This window comes from Pectinophora gossypiella, chromosome 2 (assembly GCF_024362695.1).
Source record: "Pectinophora gossypiella chromosome 2, ilPecGoss1.1, whole genome shotgun sequence".
In the NCBI taxonomy this organism is placed as follows: Eukaryota; Metazoa; Arthropoda; class Insecta; order Lepidoptera; family Gelechiidae; genus Pectinophora; species Pectinophora gossypiella.
The window spans coordinates 9,797,591-9,813,566 of record NC_065405.1 but is presented as its reverse complement, the minus strand read 5'-3'; the positions used below and the strand labels follow the sequence as shown (position 1 = coordinate 9,813,566).

At 37.3% G+C, this 15,976-nt stretch overlaps 2 protein-coding genes across 4 annotated transcripts in view; one reads left to right on the top strand and one right to left on the bottom strand.

Moving 5' to 3' along the window:
• The window catches only part of LOC126374343 (major facilitator superfamily domain-containing protein 12-like), a 96,924-nt gene that overhangs the window by 70,994 nt on the left and 9,954 nt on the right, over positions 1-15,976 (bottom strand). The window lies entirely within an intron of this gene.
• Positions 2,539-15,976, top strand: part of LOC126374309 (semaphorin-1A) — a 91,995-nt gene continuing 78,557 nt past the window's right edge. For both annotated transcript variants that reach the window (XM_050020877.1, XM_050020868.1), the window contains exon 1: positions 2,539-2,766. The gene's annotated coding sequence lies outside the window, so the exon portion shown is untranslated. The remainder of the gene's footprint in view (positions 2,767-15,976) is intronic.

Genomic DNA, 15,976 nt, shown 5'->3' with positions numbered 1-15,976 from the left:
TTGCGAGTCAGAATGTGAGACAGGCTAAAAAACCTGACCTGTCAAATCTTCAGGTTTTGTAAGTGGACCTAGTAAACACCGGGAAAACTTAGAGAAGTGTATTGAGAACATATGAAAGGGTAAATATTCATCATCCCTATGTTTTCATCGCCAGGCCGTCATAGCGCGCGGTCGTGGGCGGCTTCCCCGGTTCCGCCCGCTCCGGAATACCAGCTCTGCGGTCGCCGTCGAATTACTGGAATGTCTGCCCGGAACTCTCTTGTCTATTCAGTCACCGACCAATCTGCAGAATCTAGTGTTATCCGGTCTTTAGATACGTATTTGTAACTAGTCGTTTGTGTTTAGGTACTTTTGTTTTAGTGGCGTATTCCATTTATCGCCGCAACATATTCCAAATTGACCCACTAGGGTCGATTAATTCTTTCAAATATAACAAAAAATATATAAAATACACAAAAAAATAAGATAACAGGCCTGAGGGTGCCCTTCGGGTGCGAACCTCGGTTTAAGGCGTCGTCTGACAGGACTCACATAGGACACCCTCCATTTTTGTACCGGGTAAGAGCCCCTATTTTCTTGTTTCCTACTTTTTAGAGTATCGTTATATAATATAATAGAGATTTATCCGTAGTCAGGTTTTAATTTTTAAACTTTCTATTTAAATAATTTTGGGGTTTTATTTATTAAGAAACGTGCATTTGGCGAAAAAACCTATCCGGAACGTGACTGAGTGAGTCAACGTAATTATCGAGTAAATATACAAGAAATCCCTCAAGTAAATGCTAGTATGTACATATTTGAAATCTGCAATCCATTTCTTATGATACCCGAAAAATTATGTGCTCATTTATGTTCTGTAGAGGGCGCCACATTGAATTTAGCGCGACATCTCATATCCACCGGACAGACTAGTGGTTTAGAAGTTATGTTGGAACAAACGTGCATACACACATAAATAGCGGTCAAACACATAACCCTCCTTTTTGCTTCGCCGCAGTCGGGTAATTATCTTCTAATAATCTATTCGAATTCTACTTCTAATAAACATTCCTTTGAATCCTTATACTGGGGCGTTAATTGTAATTCCACTGACTTGGTTCCAACAACTCAATTACGTCGATTGTATTAAGATAATTGTTGTTTCTATTTCATTATTCGTGGTTTACGTCTGTGAGCGTAGTTTAGTATTATAATTGGTGTAGAACTTTTCTGGTGATACCGATTTTGTATCGATCAGCCGAACCAGGTACTCGACTCGTTTGATCGCATATTACTGACATAAGAGATGCGGTTTTCACAGAAAACATGCGACTCTTGTGAATATTACACTACCTATTTGTCCGGCCAAGCAAATAATGTCATCTGAAGCAAATTCACAGTAATACAATAGCCTATCTACGTCTTACTACTATTAGGCACAGGCATCTCCTTAATCAACTAGACGGGGTATGGAACATACTCCACCATGCTGCTGCTACACTACGGGTTGGTGGAAGTATTTTACGGCTAGTAGCCGAACCAGCTGCGAAGCTATAACCTGGAACCTGACAAAGGGTAGCAGTAACTGTCAGTACTATTCAGAGGCGGAGGTCAGGACTCCTAGTACGGCTTTGAAATAGACTACTCTGGGCGCCATCCCACTCGCGTCAGAGTACTGCGGGGCAGAAGGCAAGAGGGAAACCACTGCCCTGTTTTTCCCTAAAAGGTAGCATGGAGAGGAATGCTACACTGACAAGAGCGTGGCTCTTAAATTAGTGATGATGATATAATAAAAACTACGTCGTATCGTATACCTAAACAGTCAGGTTAAATGTATAAAAGTTTAATATATCGCGTATCATGATCTTTTGTGTAGCCTCAGCGAAATCACAGGGGTCTTTGACCAAAATAGATGACAAAAAGTCCAGCGACAGTGACAAATCGCTGGTTTACGTAATAACAATTTCCACGTGACTGGGTATCAGTTTGTTATTCGTTCTGTTATGGGCCAAAAATTGAGTTCGGGTACAAGCAAAATTCAATTTCAAATATGTTTTACGCTTTCACTGACGAATCTGTGCGTATCATTCGTTCGCTCCTTGATCTGGCAGACATAAAGGTGAGGAATGCCATATTCCCTAAAGAAATAAAATGTTTCTGTTTATTCTTCAAACACCGAATGCGATTGAAATGTAATAATATCAGTGAACGCTGAGTTTTCATGTTCGCTTGTTGCCATGAACTTTGCGCAAGGGCGGGCGGCGACGGAGTTGTCCGCCCAGTGTCGCGCGAGCCGCCCAACACGACGGATGTGTGTGACGTCACCTCAGACACCGCTCTCCATCGGGAATATTATCGACACATGTTATTTCAGTAAACGCGAACAAAAAGTATATAACTACTACAATTTACTGTCGCATGCTGGACATATCGTTGAGGAGCATGTACAAGTGATAAGTAAGTACTTGATAAAGTAACTTTTTAAGTTGTTCTTAGTAGGCTAGTATCATATTTAATGTTTCTTTAGAATAATATCGAAAACTTTCACTATTAAATAAACACATCACTTAAACTGTCTCCAAATTAAAAGTGATTTTATAACAACATGTTAAAATAAAATAGTTTGTTATTATTTGAACTAGTGATTATAAATAACTAACTGTGAAAGTGGTTTAGTAAGTGAACTGAAGGTAAAAGTAAACTTTTCATCGCGGAATTAATCTGTTAATTTAATTTCAAGACTGTTAAACTCTGAACTGTTATCGAAAAACTGTATTCTTCAACAAGGTAGGTAAGTTAACATTTTATATATTTAAAAAAAAATACTATTAATTGAAAAGAATGAAGTAGCTCACCTATGGCTCTGAAAGTTTTTTGAATTAGTGATTAATTACAGAATGTCTTAAAATATAAATTGAAAATTTGTAAACAGTCATAAAAAAGCTACTTATAACGTGATATAAATTCAAATTACAATGAAACCATCACTGCAGAAGCGTAGGCGTTATCGAGTCTGATCATTCTTTTAGTGGAAAGATTATATCACCAGTTATTATGCCTCTATTATCGCTTTAGAAGCGGTACTTTTGACTGTCTTCGTAAGTAAATAGTATTTAGTAAATACGAAGGAGCAATTAGGGTAAACAAGTCATTCGGTGGCCGGCGGCCGACTCAGCCGTGGGAAAACAAACACTCGCCTCGTTACCAGCCTCTTGTCCACTGAAACCATTCAACCAATACATTCGTCACCACTATTGTCATTCTAATAGCACCTCTATTACCATTATATATTATTATGCAATGAACCTCGGAGATGTATAGGCGTGTGTGTGAAGGACTCTGGGAGCTATTCACTCAGATATTTCTCGGGACCCTGTAAAACCTAGCAGGTTGATGGCGAGTCAAAGAAAACAATCGGAAATGTCCTTGCTATGTGTTTAGGATGTTTGTTTAACGAAAGGTTTTTCTCGGGAGATTTTCTCACGGGTTTTTAGTTTACTGTCTTACTTAGGGATAAATGGCATAATGGAATTCGTAGCTAGGTTGCGCTCAATGGAAAATGATCAATAGTGTTAAGTAATAATAACATAACATAATCAGCCTGTATACGTCCCACTGGTGGGCACAGGCTTTCCCTTAATCAACCGGAGGAGGTATGGAGCATACTCCACCACGCTGCTCCACTGCGGGTTAGTGGAGATGTTTGGGCAGTAGCCCGGGACCAACAGCTTAGCGTGCCTTCCGAAGCATAGAATCATACTACTTTGTGATTCAAGCCTGCGATGTCCTTACCAAACAAAGGACAGTCTCATAAAGTGATGTCGACAATGTTCCTATCGGAAATCGAATGCGGACCTCCAGATCGTGAACCCGTCGCTCTAACTACTAGACCACAGTGGCTATAAGGAATAATAATAAAATGTATTATTTCGAACATCCCTAATCCCTAAAGATAAGAAGCAAAAGTCTTAAATAATAATAATATATTTAATACAAAATATCATTGTTGCTCAGATCGTCTTATCTGAGCGCGAAATGTTTCTGACTATGGAAAAATGTTTCTCAAAATCTGTGAAGACTATTAGAATAGAATCAGACGTCTTCATCAATCCATGAGGTTCGTTATGACTCGATTAAGGAGGGAAATCTGAACCTATTACCGATGTGATTTGTAGTCGTTATGTGAGTCATGTCAAGGGCCTTTGGCGGCTCAATAGTAACCCTGACACCAGGGTTGATGAGATTGGTAAACCAACTCTCAACCCACACGAGAGAAGAAGAAGACGACAATTCTAGGTATCATATTTAAAATAATTTATGATTTTAACCCTTGATTGTTTCAGAACAGTCTGTAATTGAATATCTATTGCGTTGAAGTTGGCGTGACAGAAATCTAGAGAAGGTCGGGCCGGGAATCAATTTCCGCGACACTTACCTTACTAGGTATAGCGCCTACAGTAAGCGTAATATGAAGCGAGCTTTCGCACGACGCGTGTGATATCGGACCAGTGATAATTTGAAAATAATACTTATATAATATTGTTGAAATGGAACGCAATCGCCTTTTAGTTCCTATGTTTCGTCACTTGTGGCGCTGTTGTTCTTCCCTCCTTTTTTGTGTTACCAAGCCGTTGTACATTTTTTCTGTTCCTTTTACTATTTTAATTATACATCGAATAATATTATAATTATATCTTTTATTCACGCCATCCAAATCACAACAAATATATTTTCTTTTATTTGTAACACGTGTCAATGAAATGTTTCAAATAAGTATTAAGTTATGACGACGTCGAAAAGTAGTCATAATTACGTCGAGCTTTTTGTTACATGTGGTCTAAAACTGGTAACCTTACCCTAAAATTGCACCATGCGATTTCCAATCGCGCCTCTAGAGGTCCCTTACGATATTACATTTCTTATTTACTGGCTAGGAGAAGGTGTACAGTCATGAGTAATATCATGTAGCCACTTTAGAACCCTGTCGCACTATCATATTTGACGTTTAATGAGACTTACGGTTTAATTTGTCAAAAAAGTTAATGTGACATGGTGTCAAAGTGTATACATATTAGTACTCGTGACCGTACTATTCCTTACAAGATACAGGCGTAATATTATGCATGCTATTTACTTACTTTGACATTCGGATTTAACTAACCATCGCGATGAAAGCTACTGCCAATCTGAGATGTTTTCGCATATTGCCCATATAGTTTCTTACTTATCATTTAGTCGCTACATTATCATAATCTATTTTCGGATGTACCCAAATACCAATTGGCCGCTTACTCGTACTTATGACTCTGCACATGCTACGAATACCAACCGTATTATGTGTAAATTTCCTTTGTATTTGAAAGCAATTGCGACTTTACAAACAAACAGCCGTGTATGTAGACAGAAGCTCAAGATTATATCCCATTTGGGGTACTCAGAGGTTTATCCTCACAACCGCTTATAATGGTCGAATCTACTGTGTTGGTGTACATGCACATAATATTGTAATATAATACGAATATATCTATACATATCTATACTATAATTTTATATCCTAAGATATATCCTAAATTTATTAAAAGAATCTAGAATAGATAAAGTTATTGTTAGACATAATGTGATCTTGAAGTCATGGTTATATGGAAGGTATCTAAATATATTTCAAAAGATGACTTGGTAATTTGTCTACAAACAAACATAAACACCTAATATAAATAATAAGGGTTGCAGTTTACTTACAATCACTGACTCTGCTCTCCCAGCTGGGAATAGAAGACTAGTTTATAATTGTTGCTAGCAGTAGTTTCACAGCATGCACAATTTTAAGTGCAATAAAGTTGATTAAAATCTCATTTTATTTAAATTGTTCTATCGGCGGCCATTTCCGTCGGGTAACGATTTCCTTCCAAAGCTCGCCCCTTACGTAAAGCTCCAAACGTGATGTTACTGGACGATTATCTATGCATGAGTTTTTATTTGTTAGGGACCCACTCTGAGCTACGGTACGCTTTGTTTCCTTAACAATCTGGTTCGCAGAATTGTGTAATATGATGTATTTATAATATAACAATGGTGCCTTTCAAAATGTGTAAATTATATATATAGGAATGTTGGCTATCGCTTCCGCGGTTTATGAATTTGCGTAGCATTTCATTGTTAGACAATTAGACAAATATAATATTGACTTTGTAATATGGAATATTAAAAATGTGCCTAGAACGATTAAATATAAGTACCTACTTACATGAATAAATAAAACGTGTACCAATTGATACAAGCTTAAAGATTTTTTCAACCAGCAGCTGTACTAAATCTTTACTACTAATAAAATTTATAGCAACAATATGTAAAGCCTTAAGGATTAAGGGTGTTATACGTACATGTAAAAGCGCACAAATAAGAAGAAATCATGTTTGACCACCAATAAGTACGTAACGTCCGAGAATCGAGAGTATTACTGAGGATTGTGTTCAGCCAGTAAAAGCTCTCATGCGTCTTTTCTTTGCAGAGCTTAATGCGATTACGTGGTGTATGTAGGATCCTTGACGAGTAAAAAGCTACAACGGCAAACCGGTTTTCTAACTCGTCGCCGGACGAGAAAGACAGACGTTCCTGTTCCTTTTTGGTTCAGTGATCTGCCTGAGTGTACCGTCGGCTTCGTTCGCCCGTCTCCCTATATCGGTGTGAGAGAGTCACTTTTCTTTTTACGTGCGTAAAACCGAGAACGCCCGAACGTACCCGAAGCGCCTGCGCCGAACCCGTCTACAACATGATACGATGCGCTCCGCGTGACGTTTTTGTCCAATGACGTGCATCCATTGAGATTTAGTGACTGTAGTGACGAATTTGACGTGCTTTCGTGAATGTGTAATGTCACATGAATTAGCGTTTGAATGTAACTGTGTTAAATTAAATTAAGGAAAGTTTCAAAAGCTTAAGCAATATTTTTAACAAGACTGGATTGATATTTCATAACGAGTCAAATAAGGTATCGCAAGAGAACTTACAAGAAATGGGAGTGTAATTAATTCTAATTTAGTTACTTGATGCAATGTAAGGAAAACTGAGTCTTTGTTGGGACCGGTCTTGGTGATTGAAAGTGGGTGACAGCCGAGCGCGGGCGGCGGTGCGGCGGCGGAGGGGGTGTGTCACTAAGGCGGTGCTTCCTCCACTATGCCCACTGAATGCGAAGGTAAGCTCCCAATTAACTAATTTTATAATAAAACTTCAGAAAAGCTACTTTCATATTCAGCTTCTGCCGCGCCAACGCAATTATTTCGCTAACTACACCAGTTAATTAAGCCCAACATTATTTTTAACTTCTTATTATAACTGATATTACATTGAAGTGGCAATTATATTAATTAAAGGTTAACAAAATATCAGTATGTCAAAGCAATGATAATTATGTTACTAATTTCATTACAATGAGAGCAAGAAAACCAGACATTTTGTGGGTACTAATTGACGCGAGTATGAGGTACGAGTTGTGGTATTCGCTATTCAGAAACGTTCTCCTCGCGTAGATGTCTTTTGCTCTGACAGATATAAATCCTATTTTATGTAATGACTAAGCATTTATAACAATTTTTTTTTCTTCTTGACATAACATATATAACATATCCCAATTGGGGTATTCAGAGGTACGTTACATCAATCACAAGATACCCACACCGAGCTTTCGGTTAGACGAACGTGATAGGTGGTGAGCCGTATCTAGTAACTCAATGATGCAAGTACGATACCGGGGTTCGAACTGGCGCTCTCCGTTTGAGAAGCAAGCCGTTGTACAGTCATGAACAATATGACGTACCCATTTTAGAACCCTGTCGCACTATCATATTTGACATTTAATGAGACTTACGGTTGAATTTGTCAAAAAACTTAATGTGACATGGTTTCAAAGTGTATACATATTAGTACTCGTGACCGTACCACAGGACCACAGTGACTTTTTCTATGAAGCCACACAATATAATTATGCTTTAACGTATAAATAAACTCACACCGGAAATGCTGTTTGAGACAATTTACCTGAAAAATTAAAGTAATTAAACATAAAAGAAATTAAGCATGACTTAACAAATGGTTATTACATAATAATATGTGTTTTTATAGTGTCAATGAGTTCTTTAAGTATAGGAATAAGGCTATTAATAATATTCGTCATCAGCCCATTAACGTCCCCACTACTGGGGCACGGGCCTTCCCTATGGATGGATAGGGATCGGGTCTTAAACCATCATGCGGGCCCAGTGCGGATTGATGGTTATGAACGACTGCTAATGCAGCCGGGATCAACGGCTTAACGTGCCTTTCGAAGCACGGAGGAGCTCGAGATGAAAACTTTTTTTTGTGGTCACCCATCCTATGACCGGCCTTTGCGAAAGATGCTTAACTTCAACAATCGCAGACCGAGCGCGTTTACCGCTGCGCCACCGAGCTCCTCATTAATAATAATATAATTATATAAATATTTGCACACCTGCTTGCAGGTTGAATATGTATTACTTAGAATAGCACTGTTTTACTTAGAATAAGTTCTTTAACTTTGTATTCTTGCAAATACATATATGATTGGTTATGATTATGGATTAATATGACGAGTTGAGTATGTAATGCCAGGCTCTTTTTCGGTCTATTCCTATAACAAAATTATATTTCTTTAAGTAACGCTTTATCAACGCCTTATTATTTGTGTATAGTACAGCTAACGCATTTTGATAGTACACCTTTAAGATAATAAACTGGATATCAGGTTCTCCATTCACTTGGCTTACAGAAAATGTTGTTATCTAAGGTACCTTCGAGATAAACGCAAGAAGAGACGGTTAGGATTATCTGTGACTGTGACTGCGATTAATTGATAAAGGTGTCTCTCCCACCAGTTGTTACGTGATCTGCCGTTGGAATAAGGAAGATTCACTCTGACCCACGACCCGGTGTCATGGCATTTATAAATATAGCTACATGGTTAACTCGCATCGACGATACAACCAAATAGACGCCCAATGTTTGACTTTTTGCATAGAATAAATTGATTTACCGCTACTAGAGCTACAGCGCTTGATACAAAAATGCGGCGCATTGCGCCTATTTTGCTATACATTCGTACACAGCAGTATATATGATGACCCTTTTTATTACACCCAGTCACAATTACATCTTCCACCTAATATTATTCTGTTCAAAATAAAGAGAAGCAATATAGGTAGCAACATAATTCTATACATAATGTGATCCAAATATCAAGAAACAATTATTATGCTTCTGCCATTACATTATATTTTGGAACAATTATGTACCCGAGTATATAGAAAATAGGTAATTATCACGTTAGAGTTGTACGACGCCATCTATGTTGTTGTTGTTTTTGACTCGCTCAATATCCTAAATACGGCAAAAGGTCACAGAAGCGATCGCGATTAGTCGAACGTTGTCAGGCGGCGTCTTATATCTGTTCTATTAGTCAAATGTGTTGACAGAACCCGTTCATCTGCCATTAGGAGTCTAGAGGTTATACAGTTGATGGCTCGTAATGTGAGAGCATTAGGGTGTGCGCAAACAACAACGAGTCGCGACGGGATGTCGCCATGTCTGCAACAAAAGCTTGCATGCCCAAGCCATTTACGCTTGATTAGACAGCGTCGTTATATTTTCATTTTTATTGAAAAATTACAAGCTCAGTAAAAAAAGAGGATACTACTAATTGATTTTGTAAGTGTGTACCTTCTTCGTCGTGTAATTGAAAGCGAATGAAGCGATCTATCTACTTCGCAATAGTTAATTGCTCCAAAAGATTATTGCAAAAAGTTTTAATGGAACTATAACCCGTCTATACAGTAACTGATAGTCTTGTTGATTCTTAAATAGGTATGTAACCATTTCTTTGTTTCCCTAGGCACTACTGCTTGGGAGATTTTTCTTTCCCGTGACATTACTATTCTCATTGGCTAATTACACTCATACATATTATTTGCCCGTGAACTGACTCATTAACGTTGTCACTCCTAGTTGGCCTATGATGTTGAATTTGCAAAATGTTTACATAAAATTTTCATTTTTCAGAATACCATAAACGCATTCACCGAGAGAGGAATCTCTGATATGTACATTTATATTACTTTTATCAACACCCATATCTATATCAACACGTAGCATTCATTACCTACCTATACAGCAAATAGCAATCAAATATTTGAATAGACCGTTATGGACGTATAACATGTGAAATAACTAAATGTTAATTAGAATGGATATGCTTTGATTATATGTAAACCTCGGCGTGTTAAGAACGGGGCTTAGATTCACACAACTAATTCGCTGGCACTAAATCTTGCAGTTTTGGTATTACGCGAACAAACAGATGCATTAACAGACGTGAGAGCGTAATAATCTATTGCTCGTGATTCCTTCGTCTTCAAGTTATATAAAGGCTTTGAGCACTGAAGTCTAGTCTTCGTGGATATAAATACTTCTACCTAGCTTGAGAGAACGCGTCTAGTATAGATCGCGAGTTCAGATATGCGAGCTAATAAAGTGCAGGCAGTCGATTCGTAGACGAAGCAGCAATTTATTTTATTCTGCGAAAGTTTATGAACCTCAAAGTAGGGTAAAGATATTCATGCGGAGATCAGGTGAGAGTTAGTGGTGGAGGTCAAGAGTACTCGTATTCCTATGCGAGCGTGTTTAAGAACGACATAAATAGTATATTTACGACGTATGACTGATGTCAGCGACTAGAAGAAGATACTATTACCCCGCTGCCCGTTAGGCTGTGTTGACATGAAGCAATGTATCGCATGGATGTGCGATTTAGGGTTAAGATGCCCAGTAATAGACGTTTGACCATTTTTGACGACATCATAACTGTTTAAGACGTCGATGTTTCATAGGCATTATTGACAATTTGTAAACAGTGCACCTAGCCCTATGTTGTCATCTACCTTTACTCAGATTGTCATTTGTTTGGATATCGCACGAATTGCATCGAGTCATGGGCCTTATTTTTTATCACTCGCCTTCAACTCGCGTGCCAATATAGGGTGTTAGCGCGATCGTAACGAAAACTTTGAGGGATGAATCAGACCATGTTTCTGAGTTAACGTCAAGTGGAATTTTCCGCTCTCTAACTATCAATAAGTGTATGCAAGGACGTCCGATGACATGGTTTTACAAGGAACATGTAAGCCTCGTTTGAAGTGTATTATTTACAAACAAACCTACATAGTGGCATATGTACCGGCCCCCGCAAACCCACAAATTGTCAGAAATCGACCTGCTTGTTTTAACTTGGACTTTCAATACTGAAGCGATCCCAACAAAAACAAGAAGTCTTGGTAAAAGTATGCACTTGTGCAGGGATCGGGAATTCGTAGTACCACCGGGTGAAAAATCTTTTCTAAATACCTGGTCCAAAACGGATTACAGGTTTAATTAATTAAGGCAACAATCTAAATGAATCGTTCTAGTGTTGGATCGTTCTTTCCAAGCTTTTTTACTCTACAACGGTAAATTGAAATATACCGTCTATCTTGTATTAGAATAGCTGTTTTAGTGATAGACTTCACTGGTTAATAAGTCTAGCTTAAAGTTCCGGATGAATGCTTAGGACGTTGACCGAAGTTCTTTTGTCATGTGTTTGTTAAAACAAACAGTTTGAAAAAGTAATGGAATATTGCTTTTCCTGACCACAAAATGGCTATCTACCATTTTTCTGTAGATTTAAACGAATGATAAAACTTTATTTCAGACAAATTCAATACTACGTTCGATTTAATTTTTAGTATGGAACGTGGGATGTTTCTTTACACCAAATCTTTTTCACAAATATAAGTCTTTATTTAACGAAATTAAATTAGAATTCTCAGAACAATTTACGAGATTTCGTTCAACTAAAACTGCCTCTTTACTTATTTTAGGTTATTTTCCTTTTCATAAACAGCATGCATTCACAAGAAATAAATTCGTAGTTTCTGAATAATGGGCATTGAAATTGCTCTTTTACTATTTATGCTAAAGCCTCTGTGTGACTCGATACAGCGTGGTCGTGTTCGTGCTAAAGTAAACTTTAAAAGTGGGATATAAAGTATAAGTTCGTAAACGAATTTGCGACACCACTTATCCCGCCTTTTGACCTCGGGGTAAAGCAGCAGACGTGTTTATATTATAATAATGACGTTATATTGCACTCAGTTGTGGACTTTTTGCCCGACTTTCGGAGAATGAAATAGTACGTCTAATAAATCCAGAAGCTTTGAGGTGATTTCTTACTGTACGGCTAGATATCGCTCCACGAAACTAGTTTATACCCTCAACAATACTATAACGTAATGTGGAGGAATGTCCACATATCACTCAGGCCTCAAAGAAGATGATGATGTTTGCCAGCTATATTTATTACCTGGAGCCGTATGACAGAGCCTTCTTGAAGAGGAGAAGAATACTATAAGAGCATAATGTCCTTTCAATAATGATCACCTGTCTCCATTCGGCATATTATATCCTTAGGCTTAGAAAAAAAAATATCAGGAGTAGCTGCGAGTTATTTGGTTGATAACTGGTGGCTTCTTACGTCATACCTCAGACGTGACGTGGTACCTATACATTCATTGTGTTACATAGCCATAAAACATCGTGATTTATGTATGGACTTTCAAAAGGTGCAAATCAATTTCGCCAAAAATTGCAGATACGTTAGGTCAGTTCGCGACATCAGCGACGATTATAATGGTTATCCATGACTTTGGATAGGTACACTTATCGTACATTCTCTATGGACAAGTGTCTTTTCTATACTTGACTTTGGCAGTAATTGTTGTCTATTCTATGACGATTGGTTGCCATAAACTATAAAAGAAATGAACCATATTTGTTTTGTATCTTTGTATATTTGACGCTTTAGGTACTTTATAAAACGATTTTTCTTTTTCGAGCGTAGGTATCTATCACATAATTCTATTGTAAAGGTTGCGATGCTAATCTATTTAGTTACGTACTAAAAATAACCTAAAGTCACGTTACGCATAAGCGACTGCAAGTTACCATAAATGTACCGTGTGAATCATTTTTATAATTATATACAAAAAAACAAATGAAATCATTGCGTGTATGTTATCTTTGTTGTGGCATCTTATTAATATCAATACACATAGAGGCGGTACTGCGTTTCGGGAGTGGGAATTTTTGAAGTAAGTACATATATTTAGACTTAGAGCAACACGTACGTCCGCAGATCGGTATTTAGGATATCAGGGACATAGACACTACGAAGAAGGCAGACCTCACCATCAGATGGGAATAATAAATGCCAAGGAGAGAGAGAGTGGGACATAGACACTAATGTTGTTGAATTTGTATGAAAAAGCACACTGTGACGTCATAGAAAAACGTCATAAAATATCGAGCTTATTTAAATAGAAAAAAAAATGTTTTTCGTATCTTTTAGATCTGTCTTATTTAGTAATAAGAATTTCATAATTATCTTAAAAGAAGTCTCTTCTTGAAGTACAGGATCCAAAGTACATATACCTACGCTTGAACATTGCATACAACATACAACAATCGGCCAAGAAATTAATGTCACTTAAGGCAATTCAAAATCAAATCAAAGCACACATACAAAACATACAAACATTTAGCACAAATGGCCTGCCTTATTGCTCTGAAGCAATTTCTTCCACCAGTACCAGAAATCAGTATTAAAGAAAACGTTAAGTGACATCAAAAAAATACAACGGCGCTGATTCAGACAAACTCCTTCCTGTCCCTGAACGCACGCCACCTCTGTGTACATTGAGCTATAATAATTAAAAAAAAAGCAATGTTCAGCCTGTTAGTTCCAAGGCTTCCTGTCATAACCAGACACAAGCCTCTACTCTGATACCAGAGGGGATGCTTATTATTTTTTAACGATCATTTACAGCTTGTTATTGTCAATATTAACAAGACTCACCTCGCATAAATCCCTAACTTGGTGACATGATTGGTGATTGTGGGATGATAGATAACATTTTTTTGGTTTGTGTATATACAGCGTGCACCATAGGTTCACGTTCGAAATGAAAAATTAGATAAAAGAATTATTAAGAATGAAAATGGTACGAAATGGGTCATTTTATCTCCTAAACCGTAAATAATCGCCAAACATGGGAGTGTTTCAGGGGCCCCTATATCTAATTTTCCATTTCGAACGTGAACCTTTTTGACTTCCTATATAACATACACATATTATATGCATACATGAAGCATATACAGGGTGTTAGCGAAACCGTACCGAAAACTTTGAGGGATGATTCTGAGTTGATATGAAATGGAATTTTCCATAGCAAAAGTATGGAACTGAAAATTCCTAAAATAATCATATTTTCCGACAGGAAATTCCACTTGATATCAACTCAGAATTAAAGTCTGAATTATATTATCCTCCTCAGTATTCGTTACGTTGTAACTTACACCCTGTATATAGGTAAACTGCCATAGATAATCATTTTTCAGACAGTTTTTTTTGGCATGACTTATTGTAGGTTTGCTTCAAATGACTTTAACTACTTGGCCGGAATTACAGCCAGTAATAATGCAACCGGAAAAACGGCCTCTGTGGTCCAGTGGTTGAGCGTTGAGCTCACGATCTGGAGGTTCTGGGTGCGAATCCCGGTGGGGACATATCACAAAAATCATCTTTATGATCCCCAGTTTGGTTAGGACATTACAGGCTGATCACCTGATTGTCTGAAAGTAAGATGATCTGTGCTTCGGAAGGCACGTTAAGTCGGTGGTCTCGGTTACTACTTACTGATGTAAGTGAGTAATAGTTACATGAGCCATGTCAGGGGCCTTTGGCGGCTCAATAATAACCCTGTCACCAGGGTTGATTAGGTTGGTAATTCACCTTACAACCCACACGATAGAAGAAGAGAAGACGGCTATGGAACCTAGACAAATCTGAAAAAATTATCAATGTTATTACTGACACGAAGAAGAAGAAGTTATGAGGAGGCCTTTGCCCAACAGGATAATCCAAGCTAGGAATATAAAAATATTAAATAGATAGATTTATTGTGTTTACCATTTGACCGCCATCTCACCTCCAAATCGTCCAATCATTCTTCTACCTATAGATGCCATATCACAATCATCTATTGCATCATATTATTAATTGATCATAAAAAAAAACTTGTTTAAAGCTTTTTGTTGGTAATTAATCGATGCGTGTTGATTGTATTAGACACCTACATGTTTATTAAGACAAATTATATTGATTCGTTATCTACCCTTGCCGGTAGTAGGTACGTACTCACTCAATCTTTGAATATACAAACACTATCTAATCAATTCCTTATTAAACTATCCAAATATAGCCGTATAATTATTAACTTCAATTGCCTACGCGGCGTATCGCACTAGTTTCCGCCCGCGGCGTTGCGTGGGGTTATTGAATATTGATATCGGAGATAAACCCGGTCGCATAGAAAATGTTATTGAAACTTCTCGGGGTCATAATTTTATTAATTTATTGAAAGAAACACAAACTTAAATTAGTTTAATATTATTTCCTCATTTCCTGTCATAAGTATAGTGACCATGTGGTAAAAAAAAACTGGACATCTATTGATACGAATTTCATTATAAGTAGTAATATTTTAAATATGTAGGTGTACTTAAATAGAAGATGCCGTGTCCAATGGTAATATTATATGCATATTTTTGTGACTTTATAAACCAAAAAATTACTTCTTCTAATACTCTCAAAACTATATCCGATAGCATAGCAAAACTCATGGAAGCGCCTTTTTGAAAATGTCTTTCGTATATGATTTTTTTAACAAAACTTTGCAATAGACAAACTAGTTTCAATCCAGATAAAAAGTGGTTTTAGTTTTTACCCGGAAAGAAATTAATTGAGAAAAATCGAGATTTTGTAGAAGAAAATTACATCCAAATACCCTTGCCTTTGCCGACCCACGCGATAGAAGAAGAGACATCCAAATATGTGTTT